At 40.0% G+C, this 25,927-nt stretch overlaps 1 pseudogene; it reads left to right on the top strand.

Moving 5' to 3' along the window:
* Positions 1-1,812: 1,812 nt before the first annotated feature.
* On the top strand, positions 1,813-21,994 carry LOC119511233 (annotated as a pseudogene).
* Positions 21,995-25,927: the final 3,933 nt, after the last annotated feature.

The raw sequence follows: 25,927 nt of genomic DNA on the forward strand, positions 1-25,927 counted from the left end.
AACAGCACCCAGATGAGAGCTGCAGCTGATGGCCTGGCCTTTCGGGTCACTGGCTGCTGTGCACAGCTCTCTCCCTGCCTCCTGAAGTTCAAATGCCAGCCTGATTTCTATCTGGAAGCGTCCCAGCCCAAACATGGAACAAAAGTTCCCTCTGACAAGCCCATTCGGGTTCCAAAGTATGTTTTTATGTTTGTTGGCAAATAGAACTGTTACCAGCAACAATAACAACAGTGTTTTCCCTTGACTGAAGCGACTTCATTTCTTCATATTTGTTCCAGGGCTGGAGCTGGACAGATGAATAATGTAGACTAGGCGGCTGGCCCAAGCCCTGACCTCGTGCTTCCAAAAGCAAATACAGAGGTGAAAATGGAGACTTGTTTGTTTGAACTTGCACTGCCTAATTTAAAAAGAAAAAGGAAAAGGAAAACAAACCTCCCACCATCCTATTTCATCAATGTAGACAGTGAGGTGGGTTTTGTTTTTTTTTTTTTCCTTTTTGTTTTCATTTCTCACTTTTTGAAACAAGGAGCTACAGCCCTCTACTGGTGCAAGGAACGAAGCCAATTTCTCAATCACTGAGGCTACCCTGCCATCTGGTGGCCGTATTTGGGATTTGTGTGTTTAGATCAAATCTCCAACTTTCTGAAGATCATGAAACCACAGGGATAGGTAAGTTGCTTGAAATATTTAGACAAGGAGGGGAATTGTGAGAAGACAGTAGAATAGGATGCTCCAGGAATCAGTCCCTCCACCAGAACAACTATTAAATATGCAGGAACAGTCTGAATCAACGATTTAGAAGCTCCGAAGTCCAGTAGAACTCTGTGCAGCATCCAGGGAAAGGCAGGAGGCAGGGGCTGGTAAATTACGGCAGATACCGGTAAATTGCTCTCTCCAGGCAGTGGTTACGGTTGCCCAGCACCCACTCTCGTGGCAGGCCGCAGTGGAGTCTGGCTCCTAGTGAAGCTTCCTGGTGCGAGAACGGGACATAAAACTCCTCTTCCCCAAGATCTGGTGGGCATGGGTGACTGCAGATCAAGGCTTTGCATTAGCTACTTCAGATTGCTGGGGCCTTGCTCTCATGGTAGCCATTGTTCCAACCTGCTCAGGACAAAGATGCTGAAAGAGGTTTAACATGGTACCTTCCTCAGAGTTGGAGAAGACAGTTGAAGGGCTGCAACTGCTGGGCAGGTCAAGAAAGTCCAGCTTTGGGGAGGCAGGAAAGGAGCTTCTGTGGCCTTCCTGGTCCCAACCTCTTCCACTACTCAGGGCAGTCTGGAGCCAGACCTTTGTGGGTTGCTGGTGCTCTGGCTGGAAAAGACTGAGTTGGGAAACTCTTCTCCAGTGTGCCACCCCTCCAAGAATTTGCCCTCCAGACAAAAGCAGCTTGAAACAATGAAAGCAGTGTAAGAAACAATCGAGGTGGATGGCCTGGGGCAAAGGCTTACCTGCTTTAAGTCCAGCAGTGGAACACCCAGGAGAGGGAAGCCTGTCTCCTAGGAAGTGTGTGTGGGGGGGTGGGGGAGCAGTCAAACTCTTGTAAACAGAGGACTTCTAAGGCAGCTAGCAAGCATAAGCTCAGGACAAGACACAGGCCCAGAAAAGACAGGGAGGCCCCATACTTTGCATTCACCTTGTGGACCTTCCTAATAGGAGGGCTGACACTCAAGAAAATCTCTGTCTTATCACCAGCTGGTTACAAGTTCAAGAGACAGGCATCTCAGGGAATAAATCCCAGAGGTAACATTTTAAAATATTAAAACACACAGTGTGCAACAAATGATTACAAGACAAACAAAGAAAAAGGAAATCATGGCCTATCCAAAGGAACAGGACAAAATCCCAGAAAACATCAACAAAGAAGACCAGACTTTGGAAATAGTAGGCAAAAACTTTTTTAAAAATGGTCTTCAATATGTTTAAGGAGGTGAAGGAAAATACAGTGAAAAAATTAAAGGATATTAGGAAAACAATGAATGAGCAATATGAGAATCTCAATAAAGATCAATTTTAAAAAGGAATCAAATAAATTACTGGAGTTGAAGACCAAAATGACTAAAAGGAAAAATTTCCAGGAGAATTTCAACAGCAGATGGGAGCTAGCAGAAGAAAGAACCAGAAAACATGCAAACAAAACAACTGAAATGAGTGATACTGAGGAAAAGAAAGAAAAAGAATTAGAAAAAGCAAAAATAACCTAAGAGACCTCTGGGACACCATCAAGCATAACAATGTATGCATTAATTGGGGTTGCAGAAAAACAGAAAGGGGCAGAAGGAATATTCAAAGAAATAATGACAGAAAACTTTCCAAATTTTGCAAAAGACATGAATATGCACATCTAAGAAGCCCAGAGAACACCAAACAGGATACACTTTAAGAGAAATATGCTCCACCACATTCTGATCAAACAGTCAAATGCAAAGGACAAGGAGAGAGTTCTGAAAGCTGCAAGAGAAAAGCAATGTGTTATGTACAAGGAAGCCCCAATAAAAATTTTTCTCATCAGAAACCATGGAAGCAAGAAGTCAGTGGGTTGAAATACTTAAAGTGCTGAAGGAAAACAGTTGCCAGTCAAGAATTTTATATCTGGTGAGACTCTTTTTCAAAAATGAGGAAGACATTAAGACATTCTTAGATAAGCTAAAGCTGAGGGAGTTCATCGCCACCAGACCTGCCCTACAAGCAATGCTAAAGGGATTTCTTCAGAATGAAAAGAAAGGACACTTTCATAATTCAAACTGGCATGAAAAAATAAAGACCTCTGGTAAATGTAATCATTTGGGCAATTACAAATGTTAGTGCTATTGTACTGTATTTATTGGTCTGTAACTCCATGGCTTACTTCTTTCAGGTGCTAAAGTGCAAATGCATAAATAGTAATGATAAATCTATGGTTTGGGACATATGGTGTAAAAGGTATAATTTGTAACAAGTACAAAAAAGGGTGAGGGGACTGAGGAGTATAGGAACAGTGTGTGTGTATGCTACTGAAGTCAAGTTGCTAGCAAATCAAATATGATTGTTATATATATTAGGATGTTAAATTAAACCCATGGCAACCATAAGGAAATCTATGAAAAATATATCCAGATAGAAATGAGAAGAGACTCAATATGGTATAATAAAAAAATTAAATAAATATGAAAGTAGGCATTAATGGAAGAATTGAGGGACAAAAAAGGTAAAGGATATGCAAAGACTAAATAGAAAAAGGCAGAAGAAAGTCCTGCATGATCAGTAATTGCATTATATGTAAATAGATTAAACTCTCCGAGCAAAAGGCAGAAATTGGCAGAGTAGATTTTTTAAAAAAGCATGACCCAACTACATACTGTTTACTCACCTTAAATTCAAAGCATAAGTAAGCTAAAAGTGAAAGGATTGAAAAAATATTTCATGCAAATATTAACCAAAAGAGAGCTGGGATAGCTATAATGAAACCAGATAAAGTACACTTTAAGTCAAAAACAGTTTCAAGGGACAAAGATGGTCATTATATACCAATAAAGGGATCAATTCAACAAGAAGATGTAACAATTATAAATATGTATGCACCTAACACCAGAGCCCAAAATATATGAAGCAAACACTGAGAGATTTGAAGGGAGAAACTGACAGTTCTCCAGGAATAGTAGGAGACTTTAATATAACACTTTCAACAGTGGATAGAACATCTAGACAGAAGATAAATAAGGAAACAGAAGACTTGAATGGTACTCTAAACCAACTAGACCTAACGACACATATAGAACACTTAGCCCAATAATAGAATACATACTCTTTTTGAGTGCACATGTATCATACTCCAGGGTAGACCATATCTTAGTTCACAAAATAAGTCTCAATCAATTAAAGAAAAGGTAAAATCATACAACATATCTTCTCCAACCACAATGGAATGGATCCAGAAATCAATAATAGAGGGAAAAATGGAAAGTTCACAAATATGTGGAAATTAAATAGCACACTCTTAAACAAGAAATGAGTTAAAGAGGAATTCACAATAAAATTAGGAAATATCTTGAGGAAAGTGAAAATGAAAGCACAACATACGAAAACTTACGGGATGCAGCAAAGGTGGTCTTGAGAGGGAAATGAATAGCTCTAAATTCTTACATTTAAAAAGGGGAAAGATGTTAAATCAGAGACATAACCTCAAAACTGGTGTAACTAGAAAAAGAAGAGCAAATTAAACCCAAAGCAAGCAGAAGGAAGGAAATAACAACAATTAGAGCAGAGATAAATGGAACAGAGAATTTAAAAAGCAATAGAGAGAATCAAAAAAACCAAAAGGTGATTCTGTGAAAAGAGCAGTAACATTGACAAACCTTTAGCTACACAAACAAATTAAAAAAAAAAAAAAAAAAAACAGAGAGAGAGAGGACACCAGTAACTAAAATCAGAAATGAAAAGGTAAGCATTACTACTGACCCCACTGAAACAAAAAATACTGTAAACAGAGACTGTGGTCAGCAGCAGCAGGAGCCACCTCTGCCACCACTGTGGTTGATGTGGTTTGGGCCGGGGCTGTGGAGGCAGAGAAGAAGCCACAGTCCAAGTCCTGGAAGATCGCAATCCTGGGCTACCAGTCTGCGGGGAAATCCTCACTGACAATTTAGTTCGTTGAAGGCCAATTTGTTGACTCCTATGATCCAACCATAGAAAACACTTTTACAAAATTAATCACAGTAAATGGACAAGAATATCATCTTCAACTTATGAATACAGCTGGGCAAGATGAATATTTCATCTTTCCTCAGATATACTCCATAGATATTAATGGTTATATTCTTGTGTGCTCTGTTACTTATCCATGACAAATTGTTGGATATGGGGTGGGGGTAGTCAAATACCAATTATGTTAGTTTGGAATAAGAAAGACTTACATATGGAAAGGGTGATCAGTTACGAAAAAGGGAAAGCTTTAGCAGAATCTTGGAATGCAGATTTTTGGAATCTTCTGCTAAAGAAAATCAGACTCCTGTTGACATTTTTAGAAGGATAATTTTGGAGGCTGAAAAAATTGATGGGGCAACTCACAAGGAAAGTCTTCACGCTTGGTGATATGATTAAATTGCAAAAGCCGAGGACACTGGGAATATATTCTACCTGAAGAAGCAAACGGCCCATTATCCTTTAAGGTAAACTATGCTTCTTTTTTCTGTTAACCTGAAAGATACCATTTGGGTCAGAGCTCCCCACAACCCTTTCAGATTATGTTAAACTCTGACTCTGTTCAAATGGCTTCATTTCCATTTTTAAATTTTAAGCAATCAGGTTTTCAATTTATATATTGTATTTCTTAATAATATTATGACCAAGAATTTTACCAGCATTACTTTTTCCCTGTAGTTATTGTTTAAAAAAATGTAATCATCCAAATGATACATATTGTTACATTACTCTAAGCTAGACTTGATAGATCAGTGTTTATTTCATTGTGATAAATGTATACTTGTAAATAGAATAGCTGCAAACCTTTAAAGGGGGGGGGTGATACTATGAAACAACTGTACACCAACAACTTAGATAACATAGATGAAATGAACAACTTCTTTGAAATACACAAACTGCCTACACTGACTCAAAAAGAAATAGAAGATTTCAACAAACCAATAGCTAGTGAAGACATTAATCAGTAATCAAAAACTTCTCAATGCAGGAAAGCCCATTACCAGATGGTTTCACAGGGGAATTTTACTAAACTTTCCAAGAAGAAATCACATGACTCCTACTCATACTCTTCCAAAAAAATTGAAGAGGAGAAAATACTTACTAACTTATTCTATGAAGCCAATATCACTCTCATACCAAAGCCAGATAAACATACAATAAGAAAACAAAATTACAGACCAATCTGTCTAATGAATATAGATGCAAAAATCCTCAACAAAGTACTAGCAAACAGAATCCAGTAGCACATTAAAAGAACTATACACCGTGATCAAGTGAGACTTATCCCCAGTAAGCAAGGGTAGTTCAACATAAGAAAATCTTTAATGTAATACGCCACATTAACAGAATGAATGAAAAAAAAAAAAAGCCCTTTACATGAGCATCTCAATGGATGCAGAAAAAGGCATTTGAAAAAATCCAGCACCCCTCCTTGAAAACACTTAGAAAACTAAGAATAGATGGAAACTTCCCAATTTTGATAAAGGGTATATATGAAAAACCCACAGCTAATATTGTCCTTAATGGTGAAAGAATGAACGTTTTGCCTGTAAGAACAGGAACAAGACAAGGATACCCACTGTCTCTACCATTATTCAACATTGTACTGGAAATTCTAGCCAGAACAATTAGGCAAGAGAAAGAAATAAAAGACATCTAAATTGGAAAGGAAGAAGATCTTTCCCTATTTACAGGTGACATGATCCTATATACAGAAAATCCTGAAAAATCCACAAGAAAGCTCCTGGAGCTAATAAATGAATTCAGCAAAGTGGTGAGGATCAACACCCCCAAATCAGTAGTGTTTCTATGTACTAGTAATGAACAATCAGAAGAGGAAATCAAGAAAAAAATTCCATTTATGATAGCAACTAAAAGAATCAAAGATAAATGAATAAATCTAACCCAGGATGTAAAGGACTGGTAGAGAGAAAACTACAAAACATTGCTTAAAGAAATCAAAGAAGATCTAAATAAGTGAAAGGACATCCTGTTTTTATTGACTGGAAAGCTAAATATGGTTAAGATGTCAATTCTACCCAAAGCAATTTACATATTCAATACAATCCAGTCAAAATCCCAACAACCTTCTTTGCAAAACTGGAAAAGCCAATCATCAAATTGATATGTAAGGGTATAAGGCCCCAAATAGCCAAAGCCATCATGAAAAAGAAGAATGAAGTTGGAGGACTCACACTTCCAGATCATAAAACTTACTACAAAGCCATAATAATCAAAACAGCATGGTACTGGCACAAGGACAGACATATAGACCAAAGGAATCTAACTGAGAGCTCAGAAATCAAACCACACATTCATGGTCAACTGATTTTGACAAGGGAGCCAAGACCACTCAAATGGGAAAGAATAGTCTCTTCAATAAATGATGCTGGGAAAATTAGATCTCATATGCAAAGGTTGGTGGACCCCTACCTCACATGATACACAAAAATCAACTCAAAATGGATCAAAGACCTAAATATAAGAGGCAGAACTATAAAACTAGAAGAAAATGTGGGATAGCATCTTCAGAACCATGTATTAAGCAATGAGTTCTTAGACTTTACACCCAAAGTGCAAGCAACAAAAGAAAAATATAGATGAATGGGACATCATCAAAATTAAAAACTTTTTGCCTCAAAGCACTTTATCGTGAAAGTAAAATGATGACCTACACAGTGAAAGAAAATGTTTGGAAACCAATAATGGCTATACAGGATATATGAAGAAATCCTTCAATTCAACAATAAAAAGGCAAACAACCCAATTTAAAAATGGGCAAAAGACTTGAACAGACATTTCTCCAAAGAAGATACGCAAATGACCGAAAACACATGAAAAAATGCTCAACATCATTAGCTGTTAGGGAAATGCAAATCAAAACAACAATGAGATACCATTTCACACTCATTAGAATGGATACTATTTTAAAAAATGGAAAATTACAAGTGTTGGAGTGAATGTGGAGAAACAAGAACACTCAGTCATTGCTGTTGGGAATGTAAAATGGTGCAACCGCTGCAGAAGACAGTTTGGCAGTTCATCAGAAAGTTAAGTATAGAATTACCATATGACCTGGCAATCCCACTTCAAAGTATATATCCAAAATAATTGAAAGCAGGGACTTGAACAGATATTTACACACTGATGTTCATAACAGCATTATTCACAATAGCCAAAAAATGGAAGCAACCCAATAGTCCCTCAATCTAGGAAAAAAATTTGGTATATACATACAATGGAATATTATCCAGCTGTAAAAGGGAATAAACTTCTGATACATGTGAGAACAAGGATGGATCTTGAAGACATCATGTTGAGAGAAATAAGCCAGAAACAAAAGGACAAATATTTTATGATCCTACTGATATGAAATAATTAGAATAAACAAACTCATAGAGTCAGAATCTAGAATGTAGGTTACCAGGGGCAGGAGGTGGGTAGGGAATATTGACTTCAATCTTAAAATGTATAGAGTTTCTATTTGGGATAATGGAAAAGTTTTGGTAATGGATGGCGGTAATGGCTCCATAACATTGCAAATATAATTAACAACACTGAATTATATATTTGAATGTAGTTAAAAGGAGAAATTCTAGGTTGTATATATGTTACTAGAATAAAAATCTAAAGAAAACAAAATCCATGGAACTGCACAATGCAAACAGTGAACCCTAAATTAAGCTATGGACTATAGTTAATATTACAATTATAAAAATGTGCTTTCATCAATTGTAACACCAAAGCAAGGTGTTACTAATAGGGTGTTATATGGGAATTCTGTATTTTATGCATGATTTTTCTGTAAACCCACAACTTCTGTAATAAAAAAAAATTAGGCTGTCATTTAAGATACTTCAGGAAGATATATTGGATTGTTGGTGGAAAACAAAGATAGAATTCAAAGTTAGAATTTTAGTTCTATATTCAAGTGCTAGTCAACTATTTGTGGCATTAAGCTTTTGAGAAAATCATTTAATTTTTATGAGGCTGTTTTCTCATTTATTAAATGGAGGTAATCATAAATGTTTGAGTCTTTGAATTTTGTGAGGCAAAAATAAAATAATGCACATAAAAAGTAATTTGTAGGTGGGCGGGGCAAGATGGCGGACTGGTGAGCTGTATGTTTTAGTTACTCCTCCAGGAGAATAGGTAGAAAGCCAGGAACTGCGTGGACTGGACACCACAGAGCAATCTGACTTTGGGCATACTTCATACAACACTCATGAAAACGTGGAACTCCTGAGATCAGCGAAATCTGTAAGTTTTTGCGGCCAGGGGACCCACGCCCCTCCCTGCCAGGCTCAGTCCCATGGGAGGAGGGGCTGTCAGCTCCGGGAAGGAGAAGGGAGAACTGCAGTGGCAGCCCTTATCGGAAACTCATTCTACTGATCCAAACTCCAACCATAGATAGACTGAGACCAGACACCAGAGAATCTGAGAGCAGCCAGCCCAGCAGAGAGGAGACAGGCATAGAAAAAAAACAACATGAAAAACTCCAAAATAAAAGCGGAGGATTTTTGGAGTTCTGGTGAACATAGAAAGGGGAAGGGCAGAGATCAGGCCCCAGCTCAGACCCTGAGGCGCATATGCAAATCCCGAAGAAAAGCTGATCTCTCTGCCCTGTGGACCTTTCCTTAATGGCCGTGGTTGCTTTGTCTCTTAGCATTTCAATAACCCATTAGATCTCTGAGGAGGGCCCTTTTTTTTTTTTAATCCTTTTTTCTTTTTCTAAAACAAGTACTCTAAGAAGCCCAATACAGAAAGCTTCAAAGACTTGCAGTTTGGGCAGGTCAAGTCAAGAGCAGAACTAAGAGAGCTCTGAGACAAAAGGCAATAATCCAGTGGCTAAGAAAATTCACTAAACACCACAACTTCCCAAGAAAAGGGGGGTGTCCGCTCACAGCCATCATCCTGGTGGACAGGAAACACTCCTGCCCATCACCAGCCCCATAGCCCAGAGCTGCCCCAGACAACCCAGTGTGACAGAAGTGCTTCAAATAACAGGCACACACCACAAAACTGGGCGTGGACATTAGCCTTCCCTGCAATTGTCCCAGAGTTGGGAAGGTAGAGCAGTGTGAATTAACAAACCCCCATTCAGCCATCATTTCAGCAGACTGGGAGCCTCCCTACACAGCCCAGCAGCCCAGAACTGCCCTGGGGGGACGGCACTCACCTGTGACATAGCACAGTCATCCCTCAACAGAGGACCCGGGGTGCACAGCCTGGAAGAGGGGCCCACTTGCAAGTCTCAGGAGCCATACGCCAATACCAAGGACTTGTGGGTCAGTGGCAGAGACAAACTGTGGCAGGACTGAACTGAAGGATTAGACTATTGCAGCAGCTTTAAAACTCTAGGATCACCAGGGAGATTTGATTGTTAGAGCCACCCCCCCTCCCTGACTGACCAGAAACACGCCCCATATACAGGGCAGGCAACACCAACTACACACGCAAGCTTGGTACACCAATTGGACCCCACAAGACTCACTCCCCCACTCACCAAAAAGGCTAAGCAGGGGAGAACTGGCTTGTGGAGAACAGGTGGCTTGTGGACGCCACCTGCTGGTTAGTTAGAGAAAGTGTACTCCACGAAGCTGTAGATCTGATAAATTAGAGACAAGGACTTCAATTGGTCTACAAATCCTAAAGAACCCTATCAAGTTCAGCAAATGCCACGAGGCCAAAAACAACAGAAAATTATAAAGCATATGAAAAAACCAGACGATATGGATAACCCATGCCCAAGCACCCAAATCAAAAGATCAGAAGAGACACAGCAACTAGAGCAGCTACTCAAAGAACTAAAGATGAACAATGAGACCATAGTACGGGAGACGAAGGAAATCAAGAAGACCCTAGAAGAGCATAAAGAAGACATTGCAAGACTAAATAAAAAAATGGATGATCTTATGGAAATTAAAGAAACTGTTGACCAAATTAAAAAGATTCTGGACACTCATAGTACAAGACTAGAGGAAGTTGAACAACGAATCAGTGACCTGGAAGATGACAGAAGGGAAAATGAAACCATAAAAGAAAGAATGGGGAAAAAAATTGAAAAAATCGAAATGGACCTCAGGGATATGATAGATAATATGAAACGTCTGAATATAAGACTCATTGGTGTCCCAGAAGGGGAAGAAAAGGGTAAAGGTCTAGGAAGAGTATTCAAAGAAATTGTTGGGGAAAACTTCCCAAATCTTCTTAACAACATAAATACACAAATCATAAATGCTCAGCGAACTCCAAATAGAATAAATCCAAATAAACCCACTCCGAGACATATACTGATCACACTGTCAAACACAGAAGAGAAGGAGCAAGTTCTGAAAGCAGCAAGAGAAAAGCAATTCACCACATACAAAGGAAACAACATAAGACTAAGTAGTGACTACTCAGCAGCCACCATGGAGGCGAGAAGGCAGTGGCACGATATATTTAAAATTCTGAATGAGAAAAATTTCCAGCCAAGAATACTTTATCCACCAAAGCTCTCCTTCAAATTTGAGGGAGAGCTTAAATTTTTCACAGACAAACAAATGCTGAGAGAATTTGCTAATAAGAGACCTGCCCTACTGGAGATACTAAAGGGAGCCCTACACACAGAGAAACAAAGAAAGGACAGAGAGACTTGGAGAAAGGTTCAGTACTAAAGAGATTCGGTATGGGTACAATAAAGGATATTAATAGACAGAGGGGAAAAATATGACAAACATAAACCAAAGGGTAAGATGGCTGATTCAAGAAATGCCTTCATGGTTATAACGTTGAATGTAAATGGATTAAACTCCCCAATTAAAAGATATAGATTCACAGAATGGATCGAAAAAAATGAACCATCAATATGTTGCATACAAGAGACTCATCTTAGACACAGGGACACAAAGAAACTGAAAGTGAAAGGATGGAAAAAAATATTTCATGCAAGCTACAGCCAAAAGAAAGCAGGTGTAGCAATATTAATCTCAGATAAAATAGACTTCAAATGCAGGGATGTTTTGAGAGACAAAGAAGGCCACTACATACTAATAAAAGGGGCAATTCAACAAGAAGAAATAACAATCGTAAATGTCTATGCACCCAATCAAGGTGCCACAAAATACATGAGAGAAACACTGGCAAAACTAAAGGAAGCAATTGATGTTTCTACAATAATTGTGGGAGACTTCAACACATCACTCTCTCCTATAGATAGATCAACCAGACAGAAGACCAATAAGGAAATTGAAAACCTAAACAATCTGATAAATGAATTAGATTTAACAGACATATACAGGACATTACATCCCAAATCACCAGGATACACATACTTTTCTAGTGCTCATGGAACTTTCTCCAGAATAGATCATATGCTGGGACATAAAACAAGCCTCAATAAATTTAAAAAGATTGAAATTATTCAAAGCACATTCTCTGACCACCATGGAATACAATTAGAAGTCAATAACCATCAGAGACTTAGAAAATTCACAAATACCTGGAGGTTAAACAACACACTCCTAAACAATCAGTGGGTTAAAGAAGAAATAGCAAGAGAAATTGCTAAATATATAGAGACAAATGAAAATGAGAACACAACATACCAAAACCTATGGGATGCAGCAAAAGCAGTGCTAAGGGGGAAATTTATAGCACTAAATGCATATATTAAAAAGGAAGAAAGAGCCAAAATCAAAGAACTAATGGATCAACTGAAGAAGCTAGAAAATGAACAGCAAACCAATCCTAAACCAAGTAGAAGAAAAGAAATAACAAGGATTAAAGCAGAAATAAATGACATAGAGAACAAAAAAACAATAGAGAGGATAAATATCACCAAAAGTTGGTTCTTTGAGAAGATCAACAAGATTGACAAGCCCCTAGCTAGACTGACAAAATCAAAAAGAGAGCAGACCCATATCAACAAAATAATGAATGGAAAAGGTGACATAACTGCAGATCCCGAAAAAATTAAAAAAATTATAAGAGGATACTATGAACAACTGTATGGCAACAAACTGGATAATGTAGAGGAAATGGACAATTTCCTGGAAACATATGAACAACCTAGACTGACCAGAGAAGAAATAGAAGACCTCAACCAACCCATCACAAGCAAAGAGATCCAATCAGTCATCAAAAATCTTCCCACAAATAAATGCCCAGGGCCAGATGGCTTCACAGGGGAATTCCACCAAACTTTCCAGAAAGAACTGACACCAATCTTACTTAAACTCTTTCAAAACATTGAAGAAAATGGAATACTACCTAACTCATTTTATGAAGCTAACATTAATCTAATACCAAAACCAGGCAAAGATGCTACAAAAAAGGAAAACTACCGGCCAATCTCCCTAATGAATATAGATGCAAAAATCCTCAACAAAATACTTGCAAATCGAATCCAAAGACACATTAAAAAAATCATACACCATGACCAAGTGGGGTTCATTCCAGGCATGCAAGGATGGTTCAACATAAGAAAATCAATCAATGTATTACAACACATTAACAAGTCAAAAGGGAAAAATCAATTGATCATCTCAATAGATGCTGAAAAAGCATTTGACAAAATCCAACATCCGTTTTTGATAAAAACACTTCAAAAGGTAGGAATTGAAGGAAACTTCCTCAACATGATAAAGAGCATATATGAAAAACCCACAGCCAGCATAGTACTCAATGGTGAGAGACTGAAAGCCTTCCCTCTAAGATCAGGAACAAGACAAGGATGCCCTCTGTCACCACTGTTATTCAACATTGTGCTGGAAGTGCTAGCCAGGGCAATCTGGCAAGACAAAGAAATAAAAGGCATCCAAATTGGAAAAGAAGAAGTAAAACTCTCATTGTTTGCAGATGATATGATCTTATATCTAGAAAACCCTGAGAAATTGACGATACAGCTACTAGAGCTAATAAACAAATTTAGCAAAGTAGCGGGATACAAGATTAATGCACATAAGTCAGTACTGTTTCTATATGCTAGAAATGAACAAACTGAAGAGACACTCAAGAAAAAGATACCATTTTCAATAGCAACTAAAAAAATCAAGTACCTAGGAATAAACTTAACCAAAGATGTAAAAGACCTATACAAAGAAAACTACACAACTCTACTAAAAGAAATAGAAGGGGACCTTAAAAGATGGAAAAATATTCCATGTTCATGGATAGGAAGGCTAAATGTCATTAAGATGTCAATTCTACCCAAACTCATCTACAGATTCAATGCAATCCCAATCAAAATTCCAACAACCTACTTTGCAGACTTGGAAAAGCTAGTTATCAAATTTATTTGGAAAGGGAAGATGCCTCGAATTGCTAAAGACACTCTAAAAAAGAAAAACCAAGTGGGAGGACTTACACTCCCTGACTTTGAAGCTTATTATAAAGCCACAGTTGCCAAAACAGCATGGTACTGGCACAAAGATAGACATATAGATCAATGGAATTGAATTGAGAATTCAGAGATAGACCCTCAGATCTATGGCCGATTGATCTTTGATAAGGCCCCCAAAGTCACTGAACTGAGTCATAATGGTCTTTTCAACAAATGGGGCTGGGAGAGTTGGATATCCATATCCAAAAGAATGAAAGAGTACCCCTACCTTACCCCCTACACAAAAATTAACTCAAAATGGACCAAAGATCTCAATATAAAAGAAAGTACCATAAAACTCCTAGAAGATAATGTAGGAAAACATCTTCAAGACCTTGTATTAGGCACCCACTTCCTAGACTTTACACCCAAAGCACAAACAACAAAAGAGAAAATAGATAAATGGGAACTCCTCAAGCTTAGAAGTTTCTGCACCTCAAAGGAATTTCTCAAAAAGGTAAAGAGGCAGCCAACTCAATGGGAAAAAATTTTTGGAAACCATGTATCTGACAAAAGACTGATATCTTGCATATATAAAGAAATCCTACAACTAAAGGACAATAGTACAGACAGCCCAATTATAAAATGGGCAAAAGATATGAAAAGACAGTTCTCTGAAGAGGAAATACAAATGGCCAAGAAACACATGAAAAAATGTTCCGCTTCACTAGCTATTAGAGAGATGCAAATTAAGACCACAATGAGATACCATCTAACACCGGTTAGAATGGCTGCCATTAAACAAACAGGAAACTACAAATGCTGGAGGGGATGGGGAGAAATTGGAACTCTTATTCATTGTTGGTGGGACTGTATAATGGTTCAGCCACTCTGGAAGTCAGCCTGGCAGTTCCTTAGAAAACTAGATATAAAGTTACCATTCGATCCAGCGATTGCACTTCTCGGTATATACCCGGAAGGTCGGAAAGCAGTGACACGAACAGATATCTGCACGCCAATGTTCATAGCAGCATTATTCACAATTGTCAAGAGATGGAAACAACCCAAATGTCCTTCAACAGATGAGTGGATAAATAAAATGTGGTATATACACACAATGGAATACTACACGGCAGTAAGAAGGAACGATCTCGTGAAACATATGACAACATGGATGAACCTTGAAGACATAATGCTGAGCGAAATAAGCCAGGCACAAAAAGAGAAATATTATATGCTACCACTAATGTGAACTTTGAAAAATGTAAAACAAATGGTTTATAATGTAGAATGCAGGGGAACTAGCAATAGAGAGCAATTAAGGAAGGGGGAACAATAATCCAAGAAGAACAGATAAGCTATTTAATGTTCTGGGGATGCCCAGGAATGACTATGGTCTGTTAATTTCTGATGGATATAGTAGGAACAAGTTCACAGAAATGTTGCTATATTATGTAACTTTCTTGGGGTAAAGTAGGAACATGTTGGAAGTTAAGCAGTTATCTTAGGTTAGTTGTCTTTTTCTTACTCCCTTGTTATGGTCTCTTTGAAATGTTCTTTTACTGTATGTTTGTTTTCTTTTTAACTTTTTTTTCATACAGTTGATTTAAAAAAGAAGGGAAAGTTAAAAAAAAAAAAAAGAAAAACAAGGAAAAAAAAAAGATGTAGTGCCCCCTTGAGGAGCCTGTGGAGAATGCAGGGGTATTCACCTACCCCACCTCCATGGTTGCTAACATGACCACAGACATAGGGGACTGGTGGTTTGATGGGTTGAGCCCTCTACCATAAGTTTTACCCTTGGGAAGACGGTTGCTGCAAAGGAGAGGCTAGGCATTCCTATGGTTGTGCCTAAGAGCCTCCTCCCGAATGCCTCTTTGTTGCTCAAATGTGGCCCTCTCTCTCTGGCTAAGCCAACTTGAAAGGTGAAATCACTGCCCTCCCCGCTATGTGGTATCAGACACCCAGGGGAGTGAATCTCCCTGGCAACGTGGAATATGACTCCTGGGGAGGAATGTAGACCCGGCATCATGGGACGGAGAACATCTTCTTGACCAAAAGGGGGATGTGAAAGGAAATGAAATAAGCTTCAGTGGCAGAGAGATTCCAAAAGGAGCCGAGAGGTCACTCTGGTGGGCACTCTTACGCACACTTTAGACAACCCTTTTTAGGTTCTAAAGAATTGGGGTAGCTGGTGGTGGATACCTGAAACTATCAAACTACAACCCAGAACCCATGAATCTCGAAGACAGTTGTATAAAAATGTAGCTTATGAGTGGTGACGATGGGATTGGGAAAGCCATAAGGACCACACTCCACTTTGTCTAGTTTATGGATGGATGAGTAGTAAAATAGGGGAAGGAAACAAACAGACAAAGGTACCCAGTGTTCTTTTTTACTTCAATTGTTCTTTTTCACTCTAATTATTATTCTTGTTATTTTTGTGTGTGTACTAATGAAGGTGTCAGGGATTGATTTAGGTGATGAATGTACAACTATGTAATGGTACTGTAAACAATCGAAAGTACGATTTGTTTTGTATGACTGCGTGGTATGTGAATATATCTCAATAAAATGAAGATTTAAAAAAAAAAGTAATTTGTAAACTTTATATATATATACACATAAACATATTTTAAATCTCTGGAGACGTAGGATTCTATAATCATACCTGGTAAAACTTCTTCAGAAACTCAAAACCCATTTTTATGCCTAACCCTCCTGTAGTATAAAATCCTTGCCTCAGAATAAGAAAAAAAAAAGACTTTACACTGTCACACAATTTCGTGAATTTGCAGACTGCTAAATTCTCTCAGCTTTTGCTTTTCTAATTTAAAACCAGTTCCTTTGGCCTTTTTTCATAGGGCCAGTGAATGATGGCATATATGACTCTGGAGGTAACAGAAGTTTGCTTTCATGGAATCGCAAAGTGCCCATTAGTGTTGGAACTTGGGTATTTGGCCACCTCATCTTTTGGAAAAAGCTGGAAGCAGACACAGCAGCTAAAGAAGCACTCAGATGATGTCTCTGCTGCATAATGCTGACAAAAGATGACTCATCAAACACAAGATGGGTTTGGCCACTGCTTTTGTGCAGCTGTTTGGAGGACGCCAAGAATTTCTGATGCCAAGCTCTGGACTTGGTGATCAAACCCAAATTTCACAGTCCTCAGCTCAACTAAATTTCCATTCTGCCTTGGCTGGTGGGCCAGCCAGTGCTGGGCCTACTGATAAGACATCCGGGGCGCTAGTCTAAGGCTTCCCACTCACGGTCTGGCCGTCTCAGCGTCCTCCAGTTACTGTTTTTTTTTTTTTTCGCGCATCTCACTGATGCACAAAGGCAGACTTAGGCTACATTTGGCAGCAGGATCAACAATTTTGCAAAGAGAAAATAGTGCACCAACTAAAGGGGCATCTACCTGGGTGAACAGTAAGGAGATGTGACTCAGATTTCCTGACTCTCTTCCCTCCAAGCTGGGCTCTTGTACCTTCACACTCACCTTCTGTTTCCGAGATCAGATCATCTAGGCCTATTCTCAGAAGCCTCCTTGGGGATCCTGAATGAGTCCCTAGTGACCCTGTTGCTGCAACCCATGAGGTATGTAGAAGAGAAGGCGGCTGTATCTCCACAAGGGTCCTATATCAGGTCTGTGGTGGAAGAGGAAGGTCATTCCCTTGTTCAATAGAATGAGTGTCTCTCTCAGCCCCCGGAGGTGACATGCCAGAACTCCAAAATCAGAGAAGCTGTCCATTCAACTCTTATTGGGCTTTCCCAGACTCTCCCAGAGAGATCCACCTGGGGCTGGATGGAACTCCTGGGCTTTATCCCCCTCAGGCCTGTTCTTCAAAGCAGACCCAACTCATAGGCCACCTCTGAAACTAGAAGCTTCTCCATTTTGTCACGGGGAAAGGAGGAGCAGTTGGATTTTCCCTCAGGAAAGTGCAAGAAGGTGAGATTCCTCTTCAAAGCTTTCCAAGCTTTATACACAACTTATACCAGCCAAATGAGAGCGGGATTTCAGGGTATGGTGCCCAAATTTTCTGAGCTGAAGCACAGAAGGTCAAAGGTGATTGTGGGCAGAAGAAGACTGCTGGCAAAATTATAAGGGTTTTTCTTGTGATGTGGTAGGAAAAGAGACACCTTGGAATTTCAAACATCTGAGTTTGAGCGCTAGCCTCATGGCCAAGGGACTGCAGAGGCCAGGGGTGGTGGTGGTTTGGGCATAAGCTGCAAGACTAGATGCTTTTACATCCACGTATTCAACCACAATCTCCAGTGGACACCTACAAGATTAGAAAATTTAGTGGCAAAACAACAGAGGAGCGGTACCACCAGCTTTATATACAAGACAGAGAATTAATTTATTAGGACAAATAAACTTATATTTAAGATAAGTTTTTTTTAGATTTAAACTTATTAATATAACTCACTGGTAAAACCACTTGTCATTTATACCAGATCTCCTCAAAAGTTAGAGGAGAAGGGGCAATGTTGATTGTGGAAGCTGGCAGTGTAAACAATTATATTGTAATGTTATTTATGGTCTTATCCCCCAAATCTAACTCTTGGCTTTAAACAACTTCAAATGCCCAGTATTCATATTGTTCAACCCAGCAATTTCCCTACTACACATCTCTTCTAAGCATGAGAATTAACTTCAGAGCTGGCACCAGGATTCCTCTTAAGCGCGATAACTGTCTTTGCTGAGAAATGCTTTGCGTAGTGCCTGGGGAGAAGCTGAGCCCCGATCTTAAGGGTCTGGGTGTCAGCTGACCCCGAGATTGCCCAGCGATGGTGGGTGGGGATGGGGAACGAGGAGCAGAGCAGGGAGAGGGGAGAGAACCCCCAAGTGGCACCATCCCAGGACCCTGAAAATTTTCCTCAAAGTCTTCTAATCACATTACTACTTTGTGTGGGTGATTTTCTGTCGTGAAAGCCAAAGAAGAAGCTGAATTCACCTCAGGGTAAGCCTGGTTTGGGACTGAGGCAGCTCAGGAGGGGACTAGATCCAAGGGCAGAGGTCAAGGAGGTTCTCGCCCTCAGGAATTAGCAGAGACCTTTAGGGGGTCTTTGACTTCCACTGGCTTTGGAATTGGGGGTTTTGAGGCATTTCACCTAGACAATCTCAGTTGATATCTGGTTTAACATGGAAAGGAATTCATGTACACAATGTTTATCACAGAATTGCTTATACTGTTAAAATAATATGAGGAAATAATATGTAGCTATTAAAAATTAACTTCAAAAACATTTAATGACATGGGAAAACTCCTGCTATAATGTCAAGAGAAAAAAGACTCAAAATGTTCTTTTTAAAAACACTTAAAAGAAATGTCCTTTTCTTGGAAAAAAAGGAAACAAAATTTTAACACAGGTTATTTCAGAGTTCATGGGATTAGAAGTGATTTTTCTTTTCTCATTTTACCTATACATGATTTCCAAATTCTCTGTAAGAGCAAAGTAATTTTAAAATCGGGAAATGTAAACATCACTTTTAAACGAGTGGGAGTGAAGTTTGTAGGTGTTAGTTGGTTTACTTGGCAGAGACATCAGAGATGTGAGCAAAAGGGATGTTGCCCTTAGCGATTTATTTATACTATTTAAGTAGAGACAACATTTGTTTAGCCAGATAAGAAGGGAACTTCCCATTTTTAAGGGACCTCCTGTCCTGTCAGGAAAAACAAACAGATGAAAAAAAAAAAAGAAAACAAAAAACACAGGAGAGATAAGAAACAGAAACATATGCTTAGGTCCTCTTCTGAAATTGGCTTTGAGCGATGAGGTGATTTCGTTTTGACTTGTGTGTGTTCCTAGTTGTCTTTTACGAGATCAAAGGACATGAAAGTTGGATTATGAATTTGTTGTTAATCGTGCTAGAGAGAATTTACCTCTGTGCGTTTGCAGAGGCTGAGGCAACACCTCCTTTCTGCATCTTACATGAACCACCTGATATAAGTAGGACAAGTTCCCTGCAGGAACCTGGACCTCCTCCCCACTCCCTGCCAAACGCCACAAAACCGAAGAAACTTTGACCATGATACATAGCACGTTGTAATCCAATAGTTTTCAAACCTGTCTGCTGCCAGGTTTAGACTTGCACGAGGCCAGGCTTGACATATCATGATTCCAAAAATATTTGAGGAAGAAATTATATCAGATCTTTCCATTCAGCCCGATAATGCATCTAGCCCCTGTCCCATCCCTGGCCTGGGCATCACAAAGACACAGATCTTCTTGATACTGACCTCCAAAAATAGGTTCACATTCCCAAAATGTCTGTCAACTAATTTTTGAGATCATGACTTACGTGGAGTACAAGTTATGCCACTTGTGTCTGCCCAACCTTGGCCAAGGCACATCACCTCTTCAGATCTCAAGCTTCTCACCTCAGCTGGTGTAATGAGAGCCCAGGACTAGGGGATTTCCAAGGTATCTTTGAGCACTAACAGTCTATGTTTCTTTGATTGTAGAATGTATATACAAGAGTGCATGTGTGAGGTTTTTTTGTGTGTGATTGTGTGTGTCTAATGTCTCCCAAATGGAAGACAAATAAGGATATGGGTGACAATTTCAATGATATTTGACCCAAAAGGGGAAAAGGAAAGAAACATCATTTTTTGAGCAACTACTGACACTCCTGACTATTCTTGTGTTTTTATAATGTTCCCCTTAATCAAAATAACCCCAATGACTCTATGACATTCTTAAACTCACTTTGCAGTCTGGAAGCTGAAACTCAGATGTGTGGTGACTTGTTCAAGATCATCCAGCCATTAAGAATCACAGGTGAGATATGGTGCCCAGACTGCCTAACGCCAAAGCTCTGGATCTTCAATTCAGTATTGTTTGGGGACCCCTCCCCTTCATAAGCATCCTTTGGTGTTGTGGGGTGGGGTTAAGTACCACCTGGACTTTGTCATGGTGGTCATTCAAGGCAGCGTCTCCCCCACAATGCGGCACAGCTGGGCACTCACCACTCTGCCACTAGGTTTGTCACCACAGCCCCTGCAATGCCCACCAGCATTTCAGCAGCTGCCAGCGGGGGCCTTGAGGTTGAGGAGAGAGTGATTGTAGTCCCACAGGCTCCCCCAATGGTAGCCTTGGTTTTCTGGTGAAATGTGTTTCCCAGAGGCCAAGCTGGGGGAGAGTTAATTGAAAGTCACACCTCAAGACTCTATTAATCACAGCCTTTATCAAGCCCAATTGGTGTTCCAGGACTGACACACACTTTCTAACTCTGGCCCAGTTCTCTGCTTTCCCAGGAAAAGTGTGTCCCCCACCTCCCACCCCCAAGAGATTGGAGAAACTTTATGGCTAAGCCAAGCTTTTAATTATTGCACTAACTGCCATTTCTGAGAATGCGCTTTTGATGTGGGCAAGGACCCAAAGACCAGAGTTCTGTCCACCATACCACATTGCCTCTTTAAGCTACTTTTATTTGGGACAAAGTAAATTCCAAAAGTGCAGCATATGCTATACCATTTATGGAGGCTAAATTATATTGAAAAGAACATTTGACTAGGAAACTACTCGTGGTTCTGGTGTCACTTAACTGTGAGACTTTGGGCAAGCCACCAAGATTCTTTGAGCCTGAGTGCCTTCATCCACAAAATAAAGGAATGAGGGAGGGTGATGTCTCAGACCTCTTCCATTTTCAAAGTCCTTGAATTGCCCCAAACTGTCAGCTTTAACAGGTGTCTCCTAATTCTAGCCTTTGTATTTTGGTGAGTAACTCTGTGTTCACCTTTTATGACTTTTCAGAATTTACCTTCTCCTGGCATTACCAGATGCTAGCCTCCTTCTGTCAATCTGTGAGCCTGATGCCAGCCATTCTCTTCCAAGACTCACCATCTTGCCTGACAAGGGGCTGCCTGCTGACCTCTCCCCACAGCTGCCGCCATTTTGCAGTCCTCCCTGGCAACCCTCGCCAAGGACCCGCAGGTGCTGCCTACCACCAGCTCTCCCCCTGTGGTCTCTCAGACACCACCTGAGGCATCAGCTGGCACCAACTCTTGAGAGAGCTTGCAGCTGTCACACCCTGGGGCCCTCAGAGGTGCCTCTCACAGATGGGTTCCCACAGTGTTGATAATCTCACCCCATTTCACAGATGGGGAACTGTGGCCACAGGAACTCTTTGTCTTCCAAGAAGGAACAAAGGTGAGGTGTCAGCCAGGGCAGAAATAAAAGCTTTAGCACTCTCCCAGAGCCACGTAAGCCTTCAAATAATCGGTCATGTGTCTTTTTACCTCTTGAAACTTTGTCGGATTTATATATAGCCTCCATCTTGTCCCTCTGAACTCGGCAGGACTCATAATCAGCCATTGGGCTGAACACCTGGAACTCTGTGGGGATTATCATTAGAAGGATGCAAGGCCAGGTGTGGTTTTGGACCAGCGATCTATTGGAAATGGAGGATTTCTCACTTTCCAAGTTTACTCTGCTCAAGTTAAAACAATTAACCTCCTTTCCCCTTCAAACAACTGTTCTCTGCAGCTTTCTTCCAGCAAAATGCAACCCAAAGACACAATGTCAAAAGTGGACTCTTTCTCTGCCCTTCAGAACCTTTAGATGAAAAGGATTAGATGAAAAGGATTGGACCTGTCTCTGGGTCTTCTTTTGTCCTCTTGTCCCTATGGATTTTACCCCCTCCCTCTGGATGTTTAGACCTCCTAAGAGCAGGGATTTTCTAGAATGCTGGGGCCATGGAGAGATTGTAGAAAAGGGGGTCTGACCACAGTTATACTCTACTTTGGACCCCATACCCACCCACCTCTCCAGAGATGGCCAGGCTTGCCAGCAGGGAGAGAGAAATGGGCAATTGGCAAGATTATCCCCAACTTCTGGGGGTCTTAGCTGGCTTAACGGATGTGGCTGTCAGCACATTTCCCTTCTCAGGCAGAGCATCTCCCAGGACACACACACACACACACACACACACACACACATACGCGCGCACACACACACACACATACACACTCACTCAGAAACTCCTAGTGGTGTTAATATTTCAGGAAATCACATAGCTCCTTCTTACACAATAACCAAGCCAGAATGAATTGAATGCTTATTCCATTCTGGGCACTGGGTGATTTTCATGCACTAATGACCTCACTGAATCCTCACAATAATCCTATGAGGAAGTTACTGGTCTTATCCTGAGGCACAAGAACTGAGGTAATAACCCAGGTCACATACCTTGTAAGTGGCAAAGCTAGGACGTGAATCCATTCTTATCTGACAGATCTGTTTGTTAGCAGGCATGAGATAGGCATCTTGTCAGTGATTTTGGGGGGGCAGCTGAAGCTGTTGAGGCACTGCCGATACTGTCTGAGGCAGCCCTAGCCCTTCTGGCACCATGTACGTGCCGCAGAAGGAAACCCTCACTTGCCCAGCTCACACAGGCTGGCCTTTCCCTGAGATTCAGCTCTGGAAAGCTGCCCCAGGCAAGGTTTTCAGACGATGGGAAAAACTAACCAAAGAAAATTACCTGATTATCCTCGAGAAATTACCTAACCCAGTGGTTCTCAAACTTGGCTTTAAATTAGATACCTAGGGAGATTTTTTTTAATCCCAATGCCCAGGCTGCACCCCACCTCAATTAAATAAAAATTTAATGGAGGCCCAACTATCAGAATTTTTTAGTAATTTTTTTTCATTTTCACACAATCACAAATTTACAGAAAGTTTGCAGATATAGCATGAAAACCTTTTTCTCTGAACCAATTGAAAGCAGTTTGCCAACTCAGAGCACTATCATCCCCACATAATACTTTCATGTCTATTTCCTACAAACATTTATAGGACATTTTCCTATATAACCACATACAGACATCAAAATCAGGACATTAACTTTGTCACATCACTACTCACTAATCATCAGACTCCACTGAAGTTTCACCAATTGTCACAATTGTCCTTTACAGCAAAAGGGCGGCTCAGAATCTCCCTTTGCAGTTAGCTGTCTTGTTTCTTCAGTTTCCTTCAGTCTGTAACAGTTCCTCTGTCTTTCCTCGACTTTCATAACCTTGACACTTTTGAAAACTATTTTGTAATAGTTTCCTCAATTTGAGTTTGCCTGGCATTTCCTTATGATTAGATTCAGTTTATTTATCTTTGGTAAGAATATCACAAGAACGATGCTGTGTTCTCATTGCATCAGTTAGAAGACTCACAATTGTGATTTGTCCCATTCCTGATGACATTCACTTCAGTCAATTAAGAAGGTGTGTTTCCTAGGGCTGCCTTGACAAATTGCCACAAACTTTGTGTCTTGAAACAACAGAGCCTTACTCTCTCACAGATCTGGAGGTGAGACGCTGTCAGCAGAAGAGAACCCTCCCTAGCTTCTCCCAGCTCTGATGGCTCCAGGGTTTGTGGGAGCACAACTCCAGATCCTGCCTCCATTTCCTCCTGTCTAACTTCCTCTGTGTCTCTGTGTGTCTCCTCCTTTTTGGTCTCTTATAAGGACATATTGGACCCTAATCCAGGATGATCTCATCTTGAGAGCCTCACCTTAATTATGTCTGCAAAGACTTTTTCCAAATAAGGTCAAATTCATAGAAGCCAAAGATTAGGACTTGGCCATATCTTCCTTTTAGGACACACAATTCAATCCCCCACAGGTGGCATCTGTCAGTCTTTTCTACTATAAAGTTACTCCTTTTCCCTTTGTAAGTTAATAAGTATTTTGTGGTGAGAGGTAAGAGGTGGATTGTATACCAGGGGGAGGTTGACCAGACAATGCTTATTTTTAAATCTCTCCAGGTGATTCCAAAGTGCAAGCAAGTTTGAGAACCGATGCCCTAACTCCTTCCTGTGAGTTAAACATCAGCAAAGACAGAGATGGAGGGGACTTTGTGACATGAGTTAATAACAATGAGGAGTCCTTACTATGTGCCATCCATTGTGCTAAGCACTTTATAAGCATCATCACCATCATTATAGCTTACATTTATTTTTCATTCTTTCAGCAAATACCTATGGAGTAACTAAAATGGGCCAAACAATGTTCTAGGTGCAGGGGATTCTGCCATGAACAAGACAGACAAAAACCTCTTGTCTCATAGAGCTCACCCTCTAGAGGGAACGCTGTGTGTCACACTGTGTTAATTCATTTACATGCACAATAATGACGACAATAATAATAACATGCTTTTTGAGTACTTGCTATGGGCCAGTCGCTGAGCTAACCCTCACAACAACTCCATGTGGTAGCACTTTTATTAATTTCTTTAAGTCAGAAAGAAAGGCTACAGCTCTCACAAAAAAGCAGCTAGTACAGCATTTGATACCTTAATTATGTTCTCTTCAATCCTGACAAAGATGATTATCACCACTAGGAATTTTGAAGGATTACACTGAATTAACAAAATACCACTTAACACACATCAAAGTGGCAAAAAATCAGGAAGTTGGACAATATCAAGTGCTGGTAAGGATGTGGGGAAGTGGGAACCTCTGATCATTGTTGGCTGGGAATGTCAGCTAGTGCCACCATTTTGAAGAGCACATTGTATGCCCTGAAACCAGGAAAACGATTCTTAGGAATATGTCCTGGAGAAATTCTCATGTGAGTTCACAGAGACATGTTCAAAGAGATTCATCAGACTTGTATGGTCAGCAGAGTTAGGGGCAACGTATGGATCTTTACCAGGAAAATGGACAAGCAAAATATATGCATTTGGTGAAATACAATGTGACAGACAGAAGGAATCACCTAGACTATATAAAACATGACTAAATTTCAAAATCATAATGTTAAGCCAAATAATGTAAGAAACAAAATATTCATAGCATGATACCATTTGTAAAAATTTTAAACAACATACAAAACAAAACTATATTATCAAGGATTTATACACACATATATATGGTGGAAGATGGGCTGGAAGGAGATGCATTACTCAAACAGTGGCCACATTGGGGGCAGCCAGGGGAGCAGGTCATGGG

Source organism: Choloepus didactylus, chromosome 2 (assembly GCF_015220235.1).
Source record: "Choloepus didactylus isolate mChoDid1 chromosome 2, mChoDid1.pri, whole genome shotgun sequence".
Lineage (NCBI taxonomy): Eukaryota > Metazoa > Chordata > Mammalia > Pilosa > Megalonychidae > Choloepus > Choloepus didactylus.